The sequence below is a fragment of the Malaclemys terrapin genome, chromosome 5, assembly GCF_027887155.1.
Source record: "Malaclemys terrapin pileata isolate rMalTer1 chromosome 5, rMalTer1.hap1, whole genome shotgun sequence".
In the NCBI taxonomy this organism is placed as follows: domain Eukaryota; kingdom Metazoa; phylum Chordata; order Testudines; family Emydidae; genus Malaclemys; species Malaclemys terrapin.
In genome coordinates this window covers 124907277-124931841 of record NC_071509.1, presented here as the reverse complement: position 1 = coordinate 124931841, position 24565 = coordinate 124907277, and the positions used below count along the sequence as shown (strand labels likewise).

Below are 24565 nucleotides of genomic sequence, written 5' to 3'. Positions count from 1 at the left end.
GATTATGTTGGAAGAGACCATAACATTTTCAGCTCAAGGAATATGTCTAATATTGGAAACGCTTGAATGGAACCTATTTTGTTGACTGGATAAAAAAAATTGATACATAGTTAAGACCTTCTTTAAGAGTTCTATTATAGTATGCCACACAGGCTTTTAAGATCAGTTGGGTCATGTAATTTCAGTGCCTACACCTTCAGAAGTTCCAATTGTAATATACTAGCCAGTATATATCAGTACAGCTGCCATACATAACTCTCAGTCTCCTAAACACCAACAGCCTGAATCTCCCCTCACACTGGTGGGGAAAATCAGGAGTAATTTCAGTTAAATCAATGAAAGTACATTATGATAAGCCCAGGTGGGGATTATCAAGCCCCATCTCTGTAAAGCAGACTTCCAAAATGTGTAGCAAATGCCCAAGATCACTAGTCGCAGCCTGCTGCATGTTTTAAAGATATTTGTTTCCAGAGACATTTCTTGCTGTACTTAAAATGGGGAATATTGCTAAAACTGGCAACAGCCCTGGAACTAGAATGAACAAGTGCTCCCAATACAATACTGAAAACAGACAATTTTCAAGTACTTCAGTGCAATGCATTTTACACTGCCTGTTAATTTGTGTTTATCTAGTTATTGGAGTTGGTCAAAAAAATTTCAGTCAGAAAAAAACCTGATGAAGTTGTGTTTGTAGGGAGAGATCTTACTTACATGTAATTATTAAATACAAAGCTGTATTTCTCTGTGTACTGCCTACATCATTAAAATGTTAGTAGTCTCATAAAAGACAGTAACAGATATTATGACATGCTAATGTTTTCAAGCAGAAAGCCAGTATTATTGACCTTTCTATAAATTGAAAAATGAAGTATTATGTGTATTGTTATAGCATGAAGTCAAAAATTTATGTATTGTCTAATGCTAATTTTCACATTTCTAGCTTTGTGTTAGAGAATGTACGGAAAGTAAGGATATTCAAAATTTTATGTGCATCTTTCCATATTTTTTAATAATTGTTTGATTTGTTTTTTAAATCTGTAACATTTTTTATTTATTTTGAAATTTGCAATTTTATTCAGCAACTTCAAAGTGACATGATGGCTTCTGTTTATGGGTGCTGTAATAGATTATTGCCATTAGATTTGTTATTTGTTTGGGAATGATTACAACAAATCTGTAATTATTTAAATGCTAGTTACAGTTGAAATGCCACTAAAATCCAAATGATAAGAAATATATATTACATCTGCTTTCCATAACAAAAACTCAACACTGGATAAAGATTAAACATTTGTTCCTATTTATCTAACTCAGTGCTCCCAATATTCAAGCCCAACTTCTGAGCTTAACTGCTTATTACAAAACAGTAATATTTCTTAGCGGCATAAAACTTGATATTGAGATAAGATTGCAAAATCCATGCTCCAGTGAAGTATGTCTAAAATAAAAGTAAAGAAAATAAAGTACTAACGCCAAACTTTAAAAAAATGCAAAGAAAGAAAACAAGAACTTGAAAAGTGGTTAAAACTTTACAACTACATTTTCTGTGAAATGCTGAACACAAAGAAACTCAAACAATTTGATGTCTAATTAAAAAAAACAACTTAGTGTTAATAGGGTTGCCAACCTTCCAGGATTGGCCTGGAGTCTCCAAGAATTAAAAACTGATCTTTAATTAAAGATTATGTCATGTGATGAAACCTCCAGGAATATGTCCAAGCAAAATTGGCAATCCTAAATGTTAACCCTGTCTAACCAATGGAGCTTATCTAAAGTCAGAAAACTGACTCAGTAGGTATATATAATTTTGTACACGTTGCCGCAGAAATTAAAGGCAGAACCTTTTAGTAACTGAGATTGCAATAAATACACACACCACACCACAATCACTCACCACAGCAAGAAAAACAACAGCACACATCACTACAGTTTGTCTTCACAAACTAATCTGTACCAATATAAAATTTCTCTGTTTGTTACAGGGTATGTTCTAAAGCCCGCTTCAGTCATTAGGTGTCTTTCCATTGACATCAATGGGCTCTGGATTAACCACATAGTGAACATCACCCTCTCCTCCATGAAGTCTTCAGGTTTTGGGGGACCAGTTAATACAGCAATCAATTTAAAAAAAAAATCTTATAAAAGTTTACATATGCGCAGATATCAATTAAAGTAGAAAGTGAGTAACAAATTCTACTTTAGCCAAGTTAGAAGCAGCTCTACTGGACATCCTAACAAGGAGACTGGGATAGTGACCTGACAACCAGGCATCTTTATGGAATGCACCTGTGCAGAGGGTCAGTGTACAAAGGCCTATGCACCAAATAAGTCCCACTGAAGTCCTCAAAAGGGGGCTTCTCCTCAAGCCCCTAAATTTACACTAGCTAAAGCTGTGCTTTTCAATTAAGCTGTAACAGTGGTATGTTTTATGACATTTGTGATCAGATAATCTTAATAAAGTTGGCTAGAGAACTCACTAAAAAGCCTGAATATAACCAGTTATTACTTAGGACCTGAGAATTTGTATTTTCTTTCTACATAAACCAATGGGAGTTTGCCTAGGAAAGGACAAAGATTCAAATTTATAATTCTAATTTAGACTCCAATTTTCCACTCCAATAACTGACATTCTGCAATGCTCAGACCCACTTTTATACTAGAGATTTTAAGAAAATTTCTTGTCATATTACGGGCAAGAAACAGCCTGAAAATATCACCCACAACCACTTGCTACATGTTTTTTAAGATTCATGCTGTATAACTACAGGCCAATTTTGTTGATTTGTTTTACGAGTCTAGGCCAAACTTTTCAAAGGGGCCTAACCAGTGTCCAAGTGTCCAATTCCCACTAACTTTCAATGGGAGGTAGATACCCAGCTCCTTTAGGCCCCTTTGAAAATCCCAGTAATAATCATTGTAATTTTAATCTGTGATAGTAACATAGGCAGCATTTCAAGTCTAATTTTAGAAGAGGAAAAAGCAAAAAAGATCAGTAAAGACTAGTAGCTTAACACGATTCTGACACAAATATTATCATCTAACTAATAAAACATTCTTATAGCACCTGGATTTTGTGCTTCAGAAAATAAAAGCAAAGACTGCACTGAAAAGAAGAACAAATATATAGTTTTAAATCAGAGTCTGCACAGTTAGTTACACAAAATAAACTGTGTGAGGATCCCATTTTTGCAAGCTGATGCCTGTCACAAGAGAAAAAAAGAGTTATGTTTGTAATAAGGTAAATACAACTCTATTTAACAATCACCTTTGAAATATTTAAGAAACAAGGTATGCTAAAACTTACTTTTGAATGCCAATTACATCCACTATAAACTTAGTTAGCCTTTTCCATATTAAAAAAAAATCTAATATACTGTATTAAGTAAATATTAACTGTTCAATAAATGCTTAAACCTCTCAGAATGCACAATATTTTGAGTGCTATTAGACACTAGCAGTTGCATGGTTACTATTATTTAGACAAATTAGAGGATTGGGCAGAAAAAAACCTGATGAGGTTCAACAAGGACAAGTGCAGAGTCCTGCACTTAGGACGGAAGAATCCCATGCACTGCTACAGACTAGGGACCGAATGGCTAGGTAGCAGTTCTGCTGAAAAGGACCTAGGGGTCACAGTGGACGAGAAGCTGGATATGAGTCAACAGTGTGCTCTTGTTGCCAAGAAGGCTAACGGCATTTTGGGCTGTATAAGTAGGGGCATTGCCAGCAGATCGAGGAACGTGATCGTTCCCCTTTATTCGACATTGGTGAGGCCTCATCTGGAATACTGTGTCCAGTTTTGGTCCCCACACTACAAGAAGGATGTGGAAAAATTGGAAAGAGTCCAGCGGAGGGCAACAAAAATGATTAGGGGTCTGGAGCACATGACTTATGAGGAGAGGCTGAGAGAACTGGGATTGTTTAGTCTCCAGAAGAGAAGAATGAGGGGGGATTTGATAGCAGCCTTCAACTACCTGAAGGGGGATTCCAAAGAGGATGGAGCTCGGCTGTTCTCAGTGGTGGCAGATGACAGAACAAGGAGCAATGGTCTCAAGTTGCAGTGGGGGAGGTCCAGGTTGGATATCAGGAAAAACTATTTCACTAGGAGGGTGGTGAAACACTGGAATGCGTTACCTAGGGAGGTGGTGGAGTCTCCTTCCTTGGAGGTTTTTAAGGCCCGGCTTGACAAAGCCCTGGCTGGGATGATTTAGCTGGGAATTGGTCCTGCTTTGAGCAGGGGGTTGGACTAGATGACCTCTTGAGGTCCCTTCCAACTCTGATATTCTATGATTCTATGATTTTCCCAAAATAGCAATAAGCTTCAGGTGCATTTTATAAAAGCTAAGAAGTTACCGGTCATTTAATTTTTGTCACTATCAAAAATTAATTCCTTCTGAACTTATGCCAAAATGACTTAAAGAACATCGGTAGTAGTCATGCTGCACCCTGGTTATTTTATAATGAATTCATTCATTACAATGCAAGCCTGATCATTCTCAAGAGTCCTTCCTAGGTTGGTACAATAACCCATTCTGGATTTTTTTAAATCCATCTGTGTGTACACAGAATGTGTTGACCATATTTCTTTTGAAATCTGCCAACAGTCTCCTAATCACACTCACAAATGTTTCAGATATTTTACATCAGGAAGAACCAAACGATTCGTCCCCCCTCCCCCTCTTTTAGAAATAAACGCCAACCAATTTTAAAATTAAAAATAAAATAAATGAATACATTTCAACCTTATATCAGGATTAGCCTCCTTGACCACCATCATAACAGTAACTAGTATCCTCAAAGGGACGTGACTTTGTTCTTGAGTCATTACTTTTGAATAATTAATTTGTTCCTGGAATTTAAACTAAAGTCAACAGAAATATATACACAAACATATAATTGCTTACCTTTAATTTTAAAGAGGACCATGGCCACAAAGAAAAATACAGAGAGATTAAATTACTCAGAACACTTTGAATTACTTTTAAACAGATGTAGCTACATTTTCAAACATCTGTGTTTCACATAGGCATTAAGCCCCTGTTGCACAAACTACTTGTTGTTTCTCAACACTTATTTGAATAATTGTGTCTCCACAAACTAAACATGTTTGAGACTAAATTACTTATATGTCTGCTGGGAATAATTATAAAATTAGCTTATTCTAATTAGCACTTATGGGTTTAAAACGTAACAAAATACCATAGTGAGTCTCCAGATGAAACAAAAATCCGAAATGTCAACCATGGGTTGGCTCATGTACCTGAGACTTCAATTTTTCTCAATCCAACAATATGATCTCTAAGGAAGGCTTAGTCCTTGACTTGTGTCTCATAATTCTGTAAACAAGTATTCCCATTTTTCAGTCTCCTGAGATTCCTTTATTTATTCATCACTGCAACAGACTACATATTATTTAAATAATCACATGAAAGAAGCATGAACCAGTAATAATCAGAATGTAAAATCTTGAAGCATAGGCCATGTCTTAATTTCATAAATTAAAATATTCCATTCATAATACGTGGTTACACCTAAGCAACAACACACACACAAGAATTTTGTTTATCTTGGATACCACAATGCTTTAGGGTTGCCAGTATTTAAAGGTCCCAGTTCAAGAAAGCACTTACGCATGTGCTTAGGTACATACCTATTCAGGACAGCATGCACTTAACTTTAAAAGCATGTGCTTCAGTCCCACTGATTTCAATTAATCTAATTCTAAATTATGCCCTTCAAGAAGAAAAATCATCACACTATCACAATGCTTATGTTGTGGCATCTTGATGTGGCACATCAGGCATTTGTGGGTAAGGCAGTTATATTCTGAGGTACCGTAAGTTCCAGTGAATGCCAGTGACAAGGTATCCCAATATAAAAGAATACTTGAGAAAGACAGTATTATAATACGAACATGCCAGAGTTCAGTAAATATAGTCTCAAACAACTAAAGTCTTATTTCTCTTCTCTCTCTTGTTCAAGACCTTCCACACATGCTTTTCAGTAGCTAACTCACATTTTTCCAGCATTTTCCTGATAGTTCACTATCTTCCTCCATCCTCTCCTCCTCAATTTCCCTCTCCCCCCACACACACTGATTGTCACTACTGTGTTTAGGAGCCAGATCTGCACATGGTATTCTATACAAAGTTACAGTATTTACAGTACACTTGAATTTGGCCTCTGGGTGGAAGCATTAAAAAAAATTAACTTGCCCACAAGTAGCAAACAAAAATATTGATGAAAATCTGCCCTTTTCAGAGAGAGATATTAAATTTTATTACAGTAGTCATTTGATAAATTGAGCTGACTTAATTTGCAGCTACTCCATCTCCAGCTAAAGTCTCCTTCCAAACCCCTCCCACCAGATTGTACCATTTCTTACATACACTGTAATACAAAACTTCATTTGAGGTGAATGGCTTTTACTTCATTTTGGTACTCAGTACTATAGTATTGCTAGTCTGAATTTAATTTACTATCCATATAGAAGATATGTCATATGCACTTCCAAAGTTATTCATGCCTAAGACAGGTGGAAATAAATTACTTTTTTTTTTTTTTTAAGTATACACGGTTTTCTTTTTAAATGCCAAAATACTGTCTTACACACAGTAGGTAAGTATTTCAAGTTGCACTAAAAATAACAACTAACACTTATTCCAACAATGAAAGAAAGTCTATTAACAAAATTGGGTTTTTATAATATTTATCACTGCTGCCAAGGGCACAATAATTGAAGTTTGGATTTCATGCTCTTGTGACAATGAATGAACTTATGTGAAACAAATAACTATGACTGATTAAACCCAGGAGTATTCAACTGTTTTCTTTTTGGATCTTACAGGGAGCCAAGTACTGGTGCTGCTCTTCACTACTCATCTGAAGAGTGATTCATACTAAATTTATGTGTAACAGATTTCTTTTCTCTTTTTTCCACCCCATATACACCAGGAGTCTCCAAAGAATCTCAATTATATTAATATTTATATGATTATATTACAACAGGTCTGTGATAAAATAAATATACAGGAAGCTTGTTATAAAATGACATGGGGTATGTCTACATAGTTGCCAACCCTCCAGGATTGTCCTGGAGTCTTTAATTAAAGATAATGTCATGTGATGAAACATCCAGGAATTCATCCAACCAAAGCTGGCAATCCTACCAGAGAAAGGGCCCCCATCCCAGGTAAACAGACCTGTACTAGCAGGGCTGATGCTAGCATGCTAAAAATAGCACTGTGGACATCCAAGCTTGGGCTAGAGCTCAAGGGTCTCGAGCCCTCGGGGGGTCAGGTAGAATTGAGAGCTGGAGCCACAAAATCCACTCTGCTATTTTTAGCCCGCTAACTTGAGCCCTGCTAGTGCAAGTCTGTCTAGGCAGGGTGGGAGGCTTGCTCCCAGCTGCAGTGTATACACTCCCATGGGGTTTTGCAATGATTTGGTAGAATAGTTGTTAATCTGTTAGATCGAATAGTTACATAGGATCCTTTTACTGGCAATAAACAAATACATTCTTCCCTCTCCAATTGTTCCTGTGTTTCCTTCACTGGGTTGTTTTAACACAAGAAAATATTGATTCTCATGTTCTATTATAATTCATCCTGATAGGCATTTTATCCATTTTCTTAAAACTAAGACCTTTCATTAACAGAGTTATTTTAAAATACAGGATCATTTTCTCTTTTGAAATTTGGATTGTTTGTGCGCCACCTGAGTGGTACCAAGGAGCAAGACCCTGCTCTTAACTGTCTAAAAATGTCCTGCATGCAGAACAAGTTCCTGTACTCCACATCATTTTAAGAGATGTGTTTCGGGCAAAAGTCCTCTCCACAGCACTAATCTTCAACTGGCATATGATTGATTGGTACCAGATGCCACTGGTATTAAGTTACAGCAGTCTAGGAGATACTCTATCTCACATGAGAGCCAGCACAGATTAGCCCACAGGATCAGAGAGTCATAATCAGCATAAAGCATATGTTTGGAGAGGAAGAAGGGACCTCTGCTCCACTCCGCTAATCCTCATTGTACCCTCTCACTCACCCAAAGCCACATCTTTCCACTCAATTAGAATAATAAATTATTATTAAGCCCCAACCATGTGTTCTACGCTACAGATGACATGAATATAGAGACAGTCACTGCCCCAAAGAGTTTTTGATTTAAAAGACTATCATGGAAGAGGGAGTTAACACTGGATGATCACAAGTAGGAGTTAAATTAAGTCAGAGCAGAATGTTGCTTTTGCATTGAAAGTCTGTGGGTGTTTGTCCATCATTTAATGGCATCAAGGATGAGTTAACTTAATTTTTAGGAGCAGTCTTTTTTGGAGTGATGGTGGGTTTTGTTTTGGTTTTTTTAAATAATGACTTTTATGGGAAATTTCTCCAATCCTGCAGCTGCTGCGACTGCCATTGTAAAAATTATTCTTACCAGAAAGGATAAAATGTGCTACTTAGATGCTTGTGTTAACTCCCCTCTTTCAATCAGCTGATGGGCATTAAAGTCAGTGGAGTTATGCCAATTTATCCCAGTTTAGGATTCAGGGTATATAAGGATATCCATGTGATACAATAACAATCCAAGGTTCTGTAGTGTAAGTAGTGCCAACAATGATTACGTTATTTTACATTTGAGACAAATATAATCAACAAAAGAATAACTGACTAGTTTGAGTCTTTATTTATTTATGTTTAGTCAGCATCTTCTTGTAGAGACAGCAAATACAAAAAAATCAAAACATATAACTCTGGATTTTTTGTTTTTTATTAGCAAAGGAAATCACAGTATCTCCATAGTACTGGAATGCAATTTAGTTATTATGGCACGATTATTCTTTATTGGTCTATTTGAAGGATTATCTAACTTCCCCATAAGTGTCTTGCTCCTTCTAAAAATATCCATTAAATTGTTTCCTCTAAAGATGTTCTTAATGTGCTGACAGAAATGGTGGACGTAAAACCAAGTTTAACTATGTAAAGTGTGTTTATGGTTTCAATTTTTCTCCATTTAACCTCTTTAAAAACAAGACAAAGAAGTAGCTAAGATATGCTTAGTGTAAGTGCTATCCCTAAGGCATAAGAACTGCTCTCCCTTTGCATCCCGTGGAGTGCATGACACTCCAAAAGGGAAAAGAAGAAAGTAGGAGCACCGCTTTACACCCAACAGAGCAAATTGGGTGCACAAGGGAGAGTAAGCTGCACCCTCTGATGTGTTACTTCCACTGTACATCTGGAACAGATCAGATCCGCAATGCCCCCAATGGAGGCCTGTGCATGAAAAGGTGTAATTGAGTCCTGCACAGGTATGACACACATTAGACACATACCAATAATTTAGTACACTAGGTACCCAGTACAGTTAGTATATTAGGTACCAGAATTTTAGATGTGTAATTTTAGTATATTGGTGTAAATGAGTACTTCGCTGCAGTAAACAATCACATCATATACTCTAGCAAGTACATGCTATGAGCTCAATTAAATCCTGACTCAGGCAAAATTCCCACATAGACTAACATGAATTCCGCCAGAATGAGACTAGATTTGGGCAATATTAGTTAATTTACAGATTACTACTGGTATCTTTTCATCGAGGTAACACAACAACTCTCTCCCCGGCACTAAACTAACATTTGAATGTATGACCTTACAGTCAGTAGGTTACAATGCTAAAGACTGAAAAACCATGTTATTGCTATAGCAGAATTTCCCTCCTCCCCCTCAATTCACTATACTTAATTGACATTTTACTAGATAGCAATTTAACTCTGAGCATTTGGGGCTATATTTAAGACAGACTAAGTAAATTTTTGATGCAATTATACTGGTATGCAGCTACCTTATACCATTATAGCTTAATCCCCTTTTCTACAGGAATAAGATTTACCAGGCACTTTAGACAAATACACATTCACACTAGGAGTACTGAACAGCTTTAAATACACTGGTATATTTAAAGTGGTATAATTTGTGTGTGTAGACAGGCCTAAGACTTTAAAGGCGCGTGCACACACACACACTTTCTGACTTTAAGTTCTGCATTGCTTTGCAATAGTGTGTTTCATGTTGTTTTATGTAGTATACGAGAGAACTTTTTAAAAGTATGACTAAGCTTTCCTATCTTACCAGCTAATTTAAGTATTAATATAAAAATAGAGTATTCATAGTGCACTACAACCAAGGGGATGCTAATGCAAGTCTAATATGGATGTTCAGTTGTGTGCTACAAGCAGTCTTCAAACAAGACCAAGGGGACATAAGGAAAGACAATGGGGTTACGAGAATTTTTAAATCAAAGTCTTCTGCTATCAGTGTGGTCATTGTGAGGTACAGTCACGAACTGTAATATTTTAGGGCTACATTGTGCCTTTTGGCACTGCCCTATGCAGGGATGCTATGTAGGCTGTACTACTCCAGGAGTAGCCCTGGGAGGCACTATGGCTAAGACGCACCCTTCAGAGGCACAACTCCCATTCATCCCAGGGAGGAAAGAGGTAGGAGTTTGCTGCTGTTGTAGGCCAGCAGCAAATTACAATAGCCCTGCACTGGCTCAACTGACAACCAAGGTTCTGCCCACTCTGTGCCCCTCTCCACCAACCTGCTCCCAGGGTCTGGGGGAGGCTACCAAATGCACAGTAACTGTTTGCTCCTGTGCAGTCCCAAGGTAGCAAAGAACAGGGATGTAGGAGAGGGGGTTACTCTCCCTTAATAACCATGGGCAGGTATGCAGTCAGAGTCACAACGTAGTCCTTAGAGAACTTGTATAAAAGTAACATGCTATCATCCATTAATGCACCAAAAGACAAAGGACTGGTACATGTTTCTGTGCGTTTTTTTTACAAAGTGTCTTATAGGATATGGAATTCTAACTCAAGAGCTCTTACAGTCTGTGCAAATGTTTGATGAAGAGAACCACAGCTGAACAAACCAATATTTAAAATTCAATGGAGTATAGAAAATGCCAGAAGTTACTAATCATATAACAAATTGATATCCACTTCATCATGTTGATCTACACCTCCTTTCTTATCTCCAGGGGTTTTACTGATACCTGTGGTAGAAGTACACATTCCATTCATTATACAAATTATGTTATCACATACTTCACTTTAACTTACTGCTAAAGCACAAAGTTAAAAAACCTCACATCACACACCTCCATTGACAAACTTACTATAAACTCACAATAATGAATATTATTTTATCTTTACCAATAGATGTTGTCTTACCTTTATCAAGTTAACCTAAAATGTCCCTTTCTCCTATTCAGCTCCCAGGAACAAAAGAAATGAACTCCACCCTACAAACAAAGAAAAATTTAAAAGCGATTGGCAATGTGCTGAAAGTAGTTTAATTATATTACTACCATTGAAAAAAGACTCTGTACCAGGGTGTCAAGGGTATGGCCCACTGACCAGATGCGGCCTACAGAACAGTTTCATCTGGATTTCTATGAATCTTTGGGCTTATCTGCACAACTCTGGAGTCTGCACTACAGGTGTGTTGGGTTCTAGCTCCCCTGCTAGCCTGCATTGATGTAGCCTCAACAAGTTTGAAACAAGACTACATCTTTGTGCTCTAAGGAACATTCAATGTATGCCAGCAGGGGAATAAGGGGGAGTCCACACTGGAACACTACGAATTGCAAGGTATGTCATCAGGCCCACCATATGAAAATTATGTGACACCCTCCCACCACCACCCTGTACTGTCTTCTTGTAGACATGTAAAATTATAACGTCACCTGCAGGAGAATCTAAGGATTATGCATGGCTAGCTACAGTAGAACTTCAGAGTTATGAAAACCAGAGTTACGAATTGACCGGTCAACCACACACCTCATTTGGCACCGGAAGTATACAATCAGGCAGCAGGAGAGAGGGGGAAAGAAAGCAAATACAGTACAGTACTGTGTTAAACATAAACTACTAAAAAAGTAAAGGGAAAGTAGCATTTTTTTTCTGCATAATAAAGTTTCAAAGTATTAAGTCAATGTTCAGTTGTAAACTTTTGAAAGAACAACCATAACGTTTTGTTCAGAGTTACAAACATTTCAGATATCAGAGGGATAGCCGATAACACGGGTAGCCGTGTTAGTCTGGATCTGTAAAAAGCAACAGAGAGTCCTGTGGCACCTTTAAGACTAACAGATATATTGGAGCATAAGCTTTCGTGGGTGAATGCCCACTTCGTCGGATCCGACGAAGTGGGCATTCACCCACGAAAGCTTATGCTCCAATACATCTGTTAGTCTTAAAGGTGCCACAGGACTCTCTGTTGCTTTTTACAAACATTTCAGAGTTACAAACAAACTCCATTCCCGAAGTGTTAGTAACTCTGAGGTTCTACTGTAAATAGTCATTACAGTATTTCAAATGTGACACTTGAGGACTAGTGTTTGATAAAATGAAGCACATGGATGGCAAAATATTTAGCAATACTCTATCAATTATGGGTGGAAAAGATTTACATTTTGCAATTTATGCTTATCATCTCATCTTCCAAGAGAACTTGGCAGAATGCATGCATTGCAATTCATCCAGTATTCTCTGAATGGATGAGTGTTACCTTCATGCCTCAGCCCCCACAGGTCCAGAGTAAAACAGCATATATGTCATTAAATTAATCTCTATAGCACTGATAATTCACAAGGTTTACAAATCAAAGCCTTATCTGGCTCCCATGATGGCAGAACCGCACAGACCTGACAGGGAGCTGGATCAGAAATGTATAGCAGCACAGGTCGTTGGTCCCAAACAGCTGTTTGGTCATTATGTGCACACTTCTTCAAATACAATTTGGTTCAAAATCTGTCTAGAGGGATACATACTACTTCCTCTCCAACTAATCACCAATAAAACAGAGGTTGCTTCAAGACAATAGCCTCACAAGAGAATTATGACAGAACATTACCAGTGCTTAATTTGTAATGAAAGAGGTGCCAGGGCTCACGCAGTTTTTTTTTTTTTTACTTTCATAACTGACACAGCAAGCGCAGAGGTGATGGGGCTATGAACTGCCAAGTTGAGAGGTGCCGAGGCTTAGCACTGGCAAACCCTGGCACAAATTAAGCACTGATTATTACTAGAACTACTGTTGGCATTAGGGTAGAGCCAAGAGGCTCTAATCAGATCATGGCCCCAAACACATAGTACATTGTATGAGGCAGTTAGTGCCCCCAAGAACGTACAAAGCACAAGGCAGTTAGTGCAACAAAGAGCATACAGTTTACATTAAGATTGGATGTGACATGGAAGTGTAACGAAATGGAGGGAGTTGCAGAAGGTAGCCAAAAGTAACAATGTAGTTGCAGAAGCTCACTAAATCCAATTTAAAAAGAAATGCAATAAAACAGGAGATATTAATATCAATAGTCCATGCTGGCTACCAGCCTAGCCATTATCAGTTGGCAGTTTACCACAGGCCTCCTGACAGAAGTAGGTCTTGAGAAAGGATCTGAAGAAGGATAGAGAAGTGGCTTTACAGATGCATTTGTGGACTAGTTGCCCCTTGTGTGTGGAGTCGTGAAAGAAAATGTGCAGTGGGGAAAATGAACAAATAAGCAATTTAGACTAGCATCATTGGTGAAGTTGAGTCAATGGCAAGACTAAAAAGGGGGACGACATAGTCAGAGCCACAGGCCAGAAATATTTTAGTAGCAGCATTTTGAGAACGCACCTGAAATTGGTAACGTGGATGTGAGGAAGGTCAAAACGGAGAAGAAATTTCTGCAAAAGAAAAAGAAAAAGGCAACATCTCGAAAATGTTACAGAGAAAGCAGAAGCAAGATCTGGATATGGCTTTGGATGCATGGGCTAAAGTGAGGACAAACTTGAAGAGAATACCCAGGTTTACAGGCCTGAATGGATGATAACATTGTCAACAGTAACAGAGAGAAGGGATAGGGAGAACAGGACAAAGAGGTCAGTTTTGGCCCTACTAAATGTACGTTTCTGCAAGGGATATCAGAAGCAGGATGAGTTGCAGGCGTGAATGGAGGGAGTCGGACCAGGAGAGGAGACACAGATTTGAGAGGCATCAACACAAAGGCGTGTGAGCAATGAGATCACCTAAAGAAATACAGCAGAGAGATAGTAGGATGGAGCCCTGCAGGTGCCACAAAGAAAGTGAAAGAGGGGAGGAGGATTCACTAAACAGAATTCTGAACAACAGTCACCGAGTAGGAAGGAAACAAGGAAAAGAGGGACACAAGAAAGTCAGAGAATAATATTTTAAGAATGAGGGGGAAAGTCAACAGTATCAAAAGCTGCAGAGAGATCAAGGAAGATAAGAATGGAGAAGTGCCCTGAGAATGGATTAGAAGTCTATAAAAAGGCTACTGGAGACCTCAGCAAGAGCAGTGTCAGATGACTGGAGAGAAAGTGAGTGAAAAACAGTTTGAAGAGCATCAAGGACAAAGTTGGAGAAGGATGGATCAGTCAATGAGTTTATAAATGATAGGAGGGAGATGGAGTGGTAATTTCAGTGGGAGGGCAGGATGACGGGAGGAGGGATTTTGGATGGAGAAACCAAAGCATGCTTGTATTCTGAGAAGAAGCATCTTGATGAGAGAATGAGGGTACAGAGAAAAGGGAAGTAGAACATGGCAGAAAGAGAGATCATAAGGGGCAGTAAAACCAAAGCTTTTACTTCTTTTGATTCTTATAACTATTTCCTGAACCACTACAGTATTGCCTTAGAGGCTGACATCACTCATTTAGCCTCGCTAAACAGTTTCACAATACCCACTGCTTATCTTATCTGAAGTAGTGCTATACATATCAACACACATTCAAAGCCTGGGGATTGGTTCTCCCTCATTTCCGCCCCAAACATCAACCAAATATTTATCATCTCCTTCATAGTATTGAAACTGCCAGCGCTACCACAAAGGACATGGAAAGAAGTGGCTTTCTGATAATCACTTGATTCAAACAGCATGTCCTTGGTTTTAAAACTGCATGTTTTGAAGTCTGAGTTTATCAGTTGGGCACCCAGCAGCTGTTCTATTACATTGTTCAGAAGAAGAAATCAACTTTGTCAGAGTTGGGGGCTGGGAGAGCAAAGGATAAAAATCTAGCTAACATCTATGGTTATAAAATATCTGACACCATCATCATCTTTATACAGAACTTCTGAAGTGTTGCAACTGGTTTATAGCCAATACAGCTAATCCACAGTGCCCCATGACTGGTTTCCATACCCTGCTTTATGTAATTTAAAGAAAAACACCACCCATTTGGCTCATGACTGCTATCTGAAAATTAAATGAAAACCCCTTATTTTCATTAAGTGTAAAGAATAAACTGCTGAAATTAGTTTGAAAAGTTTTTTTTTTTTTAATTAATACAGTCACCCACTGATGGCAAGTGTATCTTGCTAGAAAGTGACCTCATTTTGTGATTGTAGCAGTCTGGTAGGCCTTTATTTGAGGCTGAAAAATAGCTTCCAGCCTCTGTTAACAATCAGAAGAATAACTAATGAGCTACATTTTCAAAAGTTACTAGAAGTTTTGAGTGCCTTGATGTTGGGGTGTTGAACCTAACTAAAGGGCCTGATTTTCAGAGTAGGTGTTCAACACTTTCGGGGAGTGATGGGGGGAACAAAAAAAAGAACAACCCAAGATTTTTAGATGCTTCAAGTTGGGCACCAACATCCCTAGCCCCTTATGAAAATTTAGGCCTAATGTGCTGAAACATCTAGGTTTATTATTATTAAACTGCCACTGCTTTTACAGTTGCATTTACATTTGGTCACTCTGTGAATATTTTACATCCTAAGTGTGTGAGCTGGCTTTAAAACAAATTTGTAACACACACCTTAAAAAGGAACCTTCAGCAGCACCAACAAAGCCTTCTATGCTGGAAAAGCTCCATTAAACTCTCCTTTGCAGCTTCTCACAAACTCTCTCCCAGTGTCACTTAGTCTCCCCCAATACTAAGCTTGAAAAGCCATGTGTATCTTGCAGCATGATCTAAACACTGTCAAATCCAGGCTCTGGTGAACCAAGGCATGAAATGAATTCCATACCTTCTTGAGAACAGTCGGCTGAGTCCCCATGATTATACCAAGGACCACTCACCCAATCATCTCAACAGAGAGGATTCAATTCATTTAGGGCTATGACCCTATGATTTACAAGTTAAGAAGAAGGTAAATGAAGGTACAACACCTTTAGGACAAAACAATAATTTGTAAGAGTATAATAAAAACAATATATGGTAGATTAGAGTTTTCAGTTTGTAGAGGAAACTACTGCTCTTGGGGCTGAATAGTAACCACCAGTGCACAGTAAAGACCTCAACTCCAATCAGTATAATATGCATGCCCTGGGGCAAACATACCTTTTAATGGGCAACTTGCAATACCATGGGGTAGAGGAACAGCAGGACTCCCAAAAATCCCATGAGAGATCCAACGCAGTTACTGCTGCATTCTGACCTCAGCCAGGAGTGGGCAGCAGCTACTCAGAAGAGACAGAAGGTGCAAACTTCAAGTTACACAGAGCCTGCTCCCAATTTTACAGATATTTGCAGTGAAGGTCTGTAAGCAGCCACTCCACACTGCTTCCCAGCCACCCTGCTCCCTCCTACCAGCACAGCTCACCATGCAGCCATGGATCTCCCTGCATGCATGTGTTCTTGCACACCATACCACTCCCCTCCCCCTCACTCCTCCCAGAAAAGAAGGCAGAAGACATGGAGCTGAAGTTATTGTTTACATGAGCCGTGGAATTTCCATAGACTTCTCTGGAGGAATTTAAACTGAGCTACTTAGGATGCATGATGCCTGGAGAGCGACATGTTACTCATGCACAATGTGGCTGCATGAGTAGGAATGAACTTGCAGCAAAAATTACAATGCCCCTCCCCCGCTTCCCCTGTTCCTGGGGTCTTCCTGCACCTTTCTTGCTCCCCTCAGAAGTGCAGAATTCAGCAACTGGCACGATGCATGTATGCATTAGAAGAAAACATATACAATGGACACACTGTTATGGGGGGGAGGAGGTTTCAAGATTTAAGAAATGATATCACAACACGTAAGTGGTGGGACTAAGCAGACTCTGAGTTAGCTCTGAAGTCATCTGTAATGAGTACAAATAAATCCACTGTGAACACTCACTCTATTGTATGTTTCTTTAAACAACACGAGTTTAGCTATTTATCTTCAAACAAATATAGTTGAAACTTGTTTTCCACCTTAAAAAAAAATACAGAACGTGGCAGCAGAACATTGGAAGGGAATGAAAAACTACAGATTGTTCTTTTTGATACAGGTTGGTGATTTTAAAGAGTGTTGAAATAAAAGGTTTTATATGAAGCGATGGTTCAGACACACTATTTCATCTCTTTCAAAGTCAATACGATCAAAATGGATTCCTCAGGCAGAATTTATCCATACTATATTAGCATAAAATTATGTGAACAATTATGTATAATTCTGCAAAAATCAAGATAGACAAGAGCAAGGCTTTATTGTGTAATCTTTCTTTCCCCTGATACCAGGTATTCCAGATAAGGGCTTTCAAAATAGGTATCTTCTAAAGAATTTATACACTTTTTATTTTTTTGTGTAGTCCCCCACTACTGTCCCCATCACACTCTATGTAGGGAAATCTGTCAGGAACCTGCATTTTTGATTTTGTAAGATTCTTGTTGTCAGGTACCTCACGTAAGTATTTAGATCAAGATGCTTACACTTCACCCTGGATTTCACAAATTGATCAGGTGGATGCTTAAGGAACACTCCTTCACTCCCTCTACTCCCCAAAAGCCAAACAATTCAGAGAAGAAGCCATGTTTCTATGCACAGAAAGGGCAGCACAATGTATATTGTGCTTTAGTGATCATTTTATTTTAGTAGACTGTTGTTGGGCTCTGGCAGCCACATTTCAGACCAATATCAGCAGGACATAACGTACAGAGAAGGGTGTGTATGGCCACAGTGGAAGAAGCTAAAGAGGTCACTAGCTATAAGAACTTGCGCTAAATTCAATCACTGTTTATTGTAAGTTGCATATAAAACACTCACGTTCCTGACCCGATTTATCATTCCCCTAAATCTCCCCCAAGAACAGAGACAGACACTTAAAATTTAACACTGGCTGACAGCGTCTAGGACCTAGTGTAAACTGACACAGGTACACCAAAAAGTTGGAAAAAAACTTATTTCATCATTAAAATGTTCTGTTTCAAAAGATAAGGAAGCTAATTTCTGCCACAGGTTAATATTTATTCTGTATTTAATTTTTCAATACAGTTGAATAGTATTTTCATGATTTTCTTACTCCATTTTTCACAACATGTCTTCCAAAAGGATTCTATCCATTTAAAAAGCATGCATTGTGAGGCAGACTACAGGACCAAAGACTCTTCAGCCAATAACAGAAAGTTGGCCTTTTCCTCTTCATGCCCCTTACCAGGCCTTCAAGGCAAATGCTGAGAAAGGGGCACAGCTTGGAATCATTAAAGAGATAGCTTTAAAATAATTAAACAAGTTATTTGGAATCAGTAGTACTTAGTCTATTGAGAAAATGAATAGAATCCATCAGGAAACTTCTTGAAGTGAAGCAAATTACAGAAAAGTGCTACAACATGAGGAAGATGAAATTTCATTTGATGTCTCTTTTGCAAGGCAAAGAGACTTTTTGTCCTTATTGAGAAGATTTGTAAGAAAAAATAACTATATGTATACAAATACTTAGCATGTGGATTTCTGTGGGGTCATGTTATCTTTCAGAAAAGCGTAACTCACTTTTTAAACAGCTGTTTGGATACTAGTTCTTTCTAGGACACAAAGTTATGATGATTTGAATACATGGTGAATGGTCAGCATGTGTGTGTTCTCCTAGAGAAAGGATAAAATTATATTCTGAGTAAGGAATTGAAGCAGACAAGTGCTTCTAATTAAGGACCAACAAGCTGCTTCAGTTAAAGAATTTCAGATGAAACTGAATCAATGCCTTCATTCCTGTGAGATTATCTACTCTCACAGGAAGGACAATGGGATTTCATGTGCTATGGTGTAACCTAGGACAGTGTGCCTTTTTAAGTTTTAAAGTGGCAGAACCAGGCCCACTGAGAGAAATTTGGGGCCCTTGTACATATTGCTCACTGAGGCCCTCCCCTCCCATTTCACTTTATTTACATAGATGTTAGATGGGGGGAAGGGGGCTGAGTTCTGGACTTCAGTACAACTGCCCCCCCCCCCCCCCCCCCCTTAACTCCAAAGGCAGAACAGAGGGTCCCAGGATTATGTGATTCTGGAATATGTAGGTACTAAAATTAACAACTGATTTTCGGGGAGAAGGGAAGTACTTTTGTGGGTGAAGTCTCCCCCTGCCCTTCTCTCTGTGTTTCTCACTCACACTATTTTTATGTAGGTATTACTCTACTCCATTCAGGCACTCACAAACTGAGCCTTTTCTGATCTCAGTTTAATTTAATTTCCCCCTCACTGGATTAGAGTGATAAGTACCAATTTTAAAACATCCAGTATGAAATCTGAACCTTTTGTTTTCAACTGAAATCCACTGAAAAGAAAAGTTCAGACTGCTTTGTGGAATAATAAAATAGAATACTCTCTAATACAAGAGAAGAAAGAGACTAAATTCTTCCCTACCGGGGCAATCCGAAAAGCCTCCATAGAAAAAAAAGTAAAATTATATTCCAAATATTGTAACAATCAACAACACTTGGCTCTTTATTAATATTTATTGTGACTATTCCAGTAGCACCTAGAGGCCCCAGTCAAGATTGGGACCATTGTGCCAGATGCTACAGAAGCACCGGAAAACACATTGTCCTTTCCCTGCCCTCAGGAGCTTGCAACCTCATTTGAAACAACATACAAGTGACTGTGACAAACACTAGGAGTGAAAGGGAGAAGGAAGCAATTCTGCAAGGCTGCTATAATTCATAATAGCCCCCAGGGCTACTCTATCTTACTCCATGCTAGCCTCCAGAGCAGCCAAGCATCAGGAAGGAAACAAATGTGTCTTCGAGCCATTGTCACTTTCCTTGCCTGTTCTTACATATTATAAGAGGCTTAGCACAGAATCTGGCTGATTGTTTTAGAAGGTTTGCATGGACAACATACATTGGAGCTGTTGTTTAGTCAGGAGTAATGGATATGAACCAAGGCTTGTTGAAGTCAATGAGACTTTTTCCACTAACTTCAATGGGCTTTGGATCAGGCTAGGGTTACCATATGTCCTCTTTTTCCCGGACATGTCCGGCTTTTCGGCAGTCAAACCCCCGTCCGGGGGGAATTGCCAAAAAGCGGAACATGTCCGGGAAAATGGCGGCTCTGTTTAAGAGCCCGGCTGCCTGAACGCTACCGGCTTCGGGCAGCCCCGTGCCTGGAGACCCTGCGCCGCCGGAGCCCGGGAGGGGAAGTGCCCGGCTGGGGGCGCAGGGTCTCCAGGCACGGGGCTGCCCGAAGCCGGTAGCTCTCGGGCAGCCCGGCTCTTAAACAGAGCCTCCAGCGGCTGGGGCTCTGTGTAACTGACACTGTGTCAGTTACACACAGCCCCGGCGGCTGGAGGCTCCAGCCCCCGCGGCTCTATTTAAGAGCCGGGCTGCCCGAGCGCTACCGGCTTCGGGCAGCCCCGTGCCTCCAGACCCTGCGCCCCCAGCCGGGCACTTCCCCTCCCGGGCTCCGGCGGTGCAGGGTCCGGAGGCACGGGGGCTGCCCAAAGCCGGTAGCACTGGGGCAGCCCGGCTCTTAAACAGAGCCTAAGAGGAGCAGAGCCTCCAGCTGCGGAGGCTCTGCTCCTCTTCGGCTCTGTGTAACTTATACAGTGTAAGTTACGCAGAGCCGCCGGAGCCCCGGAGGGGAAGTGCCCGGCTGGGGGCACAGGGTCCGGAGGCATAGGGGCTGCCCAAAGCCCGAGCGCTACCGGCTTCACGGTTTGCTGGGCAGCCTCCAGACCCTGCGCCCCCGGCTGGGCGCTTCCCCTCCCGGGCACCAACTGCGCTGGGGAAGCGCCGGCTGGGGGCGCAGGGTCTGGGGGCTGCCCGGGAAACCGTGATGCTGGTAGCACTGGGGCAGCCCTTTCCCCCTGGCTGGGAGTGGGAGGGAGGAGGGGGCGGAGTTAGGGTGGGGGAAGGGGCGGAGTTGGGGAGGGGCTAAGGGTGGGGAAATGGGCGGGGCCATGGCCCGTGGAGGGTCCTCTTTTTTTATTTATGAGATATGGTAACCCTAGATCAGGCCCCAACAGAGGGGGAGGTGAAGAAGCAAGGTTTCACTCATATACTTTACTTGAACACGTCAGAATTATAAATTGGACAGAGATATACAAATGAGTGGAATAGTTTCCCATTGCTTAGCTCACACAGCTCTCTCACATTCTCAATGAAGAGTTTATTTTTCTTTATACATTTTATACAGTAATATATTTTGTAATGTACAGAATATTTCCTCTTTCTGCTTTTCAACAAAGGAGGAGATTGTTAAGCACCACCTCCCAGGTGCTATTAACAATCCATTGAGCCTAAAAGAGTTGCATTGCACAAATATTGGCCAAGACTATCAGCTGAAATTTGGTACCATTGTACATATTCCAAATATTCTTACTTCCAGGAAAAAAATGTAAGGAGGCCAAACTTAGATAAGAGAATAACAGCTTAAAGCAAAGTCAATTTTTAAATGTGTTATATAGAGTCTTTCAAATACAAATGAAATTAGGTAAAACAAAGATCACTTAAGTGCATAAGATTCTACTGTGATTAATCACATTAATTAAATAGCACACTTTATCCAAAATTAACACAGTGATATTTGATACATGCCAGTATTTCCCTGTATTTCGAACTGGGGAGGGAAAAGGCATCTCAGACAGTGTGTAATAACTGTAGATTTTTTTTTAATGGCAAACGTAATTTCATTTTTAAGAATTACTTAAGTTGTAATGTGTGATTCTATATTGAATAGTGACTCTTTAAATGGCAGTGTAGGAATCCATGTTTATTTTATTTCATGGTAATTCCAAGATCATCTTTGCAAATAAGATGACTAGGGTTTCCCCACCCCAATTGCAATGAATACAAGTCCTTGGATATAGGTCAAGCAGTGTTCTGTTGGTTTAGTGCATCTTATAATCAGAAGCCCTGGGCCATTTAGGATGAATGAAAAGTCTGATGAATATGTATCTGAGGTGTAATCATCTGTATACCTAAATTCACCATTTGGAATTTACACTAGTTAATAATCCTGTTGATGATGCATAAGTCAGAAAAGAATCTAGCTATGTTGTCTCTGAGTAATATTATGTATCAGATCTGATTACTTTAGTGAAATACACTTAAACTAACCAAATAAGATTCTGAATACTCAGAGGCAGTAGACTGGAAAAAATATCAATTACTTATTTACCCAGATCCCCATTTCTGACTATTAGGATGCATGACCAATTCAGGGATGTGAAAAAAGAAAAAGCCAAAGGAAAAGGAGAGGGGAAAACAGCTTTAAACGGTTAGCTACAAAATGGCTTAATTAGAGCTACAGATGATTGTCCCCCCCACATTTAAAGTGCCAGCTACCAGACAGAAGTATTTTGGCAAAGGGCCTTTTAAAAAGAAAGAAAAAGAAAAAGGTGAATCCAAATAGAGTAATTCACTGATGGCTAGACAGCCAAAAGGGATAATTGTGCTAATTAATGCTAGAAAAAGGAACACTGCTCTTAACATTCTATGGGCCAGAGATTTGTGTGGAAGAAATCCTGTAATTGGCCTGAATACTCTGGCATTTTAAGTATCAGGAGATCTGCACAGCATTGGTGAGACTGCACTGAGAGAGTATAGCAAAACTGCTTCAGGATGCTAGGACTTGGAGCAGGATGAAGAAAGAAAAATTTCATGATTGATGTGGGAAGACATGACTGCAGTGTGGAAGGAAACCTCGATAGACAGGAAATAGACATTTCTTCCAGATGATATAATTAGAGTCTAAAGGACCAAATTATGACTCCATTTAGCCACACGTCTGATTAACAGGTCTCAGTCTCCTGAAAACTCAAAGGAAATGAGAAATACAAAAATGAATGATCAACTTCTCTCATCTGCTTCAAAGCTCGCAGTGCATCCAAGAGTCTCTGACTCAGTCTTTGACAAAGACTTTTGACTTTGTCAAAACCCTAGAGAAAAACATTCCATAATGCAGCAAAGACTCAAGGAAAGGCATATGGTCCTGGTTCATTCACAAACATTTGCAACTAGAGTCTTTCCTAGAGTGAGGGGGAAACAACAATCCCAGGGAAGTAGCTGAAGGGGCTTTGGGAAATCAATTTATCAGCTTCCATACAGCTGGATTTACTTTGTGTGGGTTTGTGCAAAGAGGTCTGGGTTCTGATGTAGTTTGTCCCCAAAGCAAGAGCTGTGGCTGGGACATCTCCATGAGGAGACAGCAATGAAATCAGTAACTTCAAGACCAAGGAGACACAATGATACAAGAAAGACCTCATCTCTCCTGATTTTCTAGGGCAGTGTTTCCCAAACTTGGGACACCGCTTGTGTAGGGAAAGCCCCTGGCGGGCCGGGCCAGTGTGTTTACCTGCTGTACCCGCAGGTCTGGCCGATCGCGGCTCCCACTGGCCGCGGTTCGCTGCTCCAGGCCAACGGGGGCTGCTGAAAGCGGCGGCCAGTACGTCCCTCGGCCCACGCCGCTTCCAGCAGCTCCCATTGGCCAGTGGGAGCCATGATCGGCCGGACCTGCGGACGCAGCAGATAAACAAACCAGCCTGGCCCACCAGGGGCTCTCTCTACACAAGCAGCATTCCAAGTTTGGGAAACACTGTTCTAGGGCGTCTTCACTAGCAGAGGATGGAGCACTGCATATTGTTTTCTGTGTATTGCTTCATGCATTTTAACAGACTATGGGATCTGCTGCTGGGCAGTTAAGACCAGAATGCTCTTGTTCTGGAAAGAAGAACATCTATCTACTGGCCCACAGACTCAGATCCTGGTGGACATAAGAGAAAAAAGTGCTAGTAAGAGCAAAGAGAGCTGCAACATCCAGAGTGCTACAAATCTTCAATCTGCAATTATTACAGGGACAGAAAAACAGGGAGGGTTGGTACCAACCTGGTCTTCAGGGGCTGAATTTATATACTAAGGAAGAAATTTGCATTAAAATGCTTGTGTAATCAAAGAGGATGTGGCTATTTCCTCTAGGAACTCTGGAATAGCAAGTGAATATTTACATGAGAAAGTGATTTTATTCATTTTAGTTAATGTATTTTATTTTTTTAAATAACTTTTTCTTCTTTCCTAACTTTAGAAGAAACAACTGACTATAAGATTGATAGGTTCACCAGACTATAAAACTAGAAACACACACATACACACAATTACCTTACAATAACTAGGCTCTTCAAGATGGTTTCTCCAAATGTATCCCACTTTTGGTGTCTCACATGTGCAAGATCAAAATCTTTTGACCAGTAAAGCCTGTTTGGGCTGCAAGCATCTTCACCCATCATATCCTTGCGACCCCAACCACCCAAGACCATACAAGACAGAGTGGCTCCAACTTTCTTTCAGTTCCCTAAAGCATCATCC

The 24565-nt window shown here is 39.9% G+C and overlaps 1 protein-coding gene across 4 annotated transcripts in view; it reads right to left on the bottom strand.

The window, feature by feature from the left end:
* Window positions 1-24565, bottom strand: part of BMPR1B (bone morphogenetic protein receptor type 1B) — a 344071-nt gene that overhangs the window by 265093 nt on the left and 54413 nt on the right. For 2 of the 4 annotated variants that reach the window (XM_054030450.1, XM_054030454.1), the window contains exon 2: window positions 11237-11307. The gene's annotated coding sequence lies outside the window, so the exon portion shown is untranslated. Of the gene's footprint in view, window positions 1-11236; window positions 11308-13685; window positions 13736-16351; window positions 16471-24565 lie in introns of all 4 variants that reach the window. The other 2 variants (XM_054030452.1, XM_054030451.1) reach the window with 2 other exon arrangements.